Raw genomic sequence first — 353 nt, 5'->3', positions numbered from 1 at the left:
CGAGAGCTGAAACTCGGGTGCTTTCTTCATAACAGCACTGCTGCCATTTTGGCCAGAAAATGCCTCCATTGTGCCAATGGGATAACAGCACAGAACCACGACAACAAATCAGAGGCAGAGTAGAGCAAGTGTTGCCAAGAAATGTGGTGCTCCCCTAGCTTGGTATCCAGCCCCATATGAATGGCGGTTGTCAGCACTCTTCATTGTGGGTCTGACCGCACGTCGCCCACTGGTGGTTATTCAGGACAGATACTGTGCAGGATGCCTGATTGGCTGGTCGACGTAGGCGGCGGGAACTAATCCAACATTACTGATGATGCATTACAGAGCGCTGCAACAACACACCTGCATGT

Source organism: Poromitra crassiceps (assembly GCF_964638095.1).
Source record: "Poromitra crassiceps genome assembly, chromosome: 30".
Taxonomy (NCBI): domain Eukaryota; kingdom Metazoa; phylum Chordata; class Actinopteri; order Beryciformes; family Melamphaidae; genus Poromitra; species Poromitra crassiceps.
Note: the sequence above shows the minus strand (reverse complement) of the source record.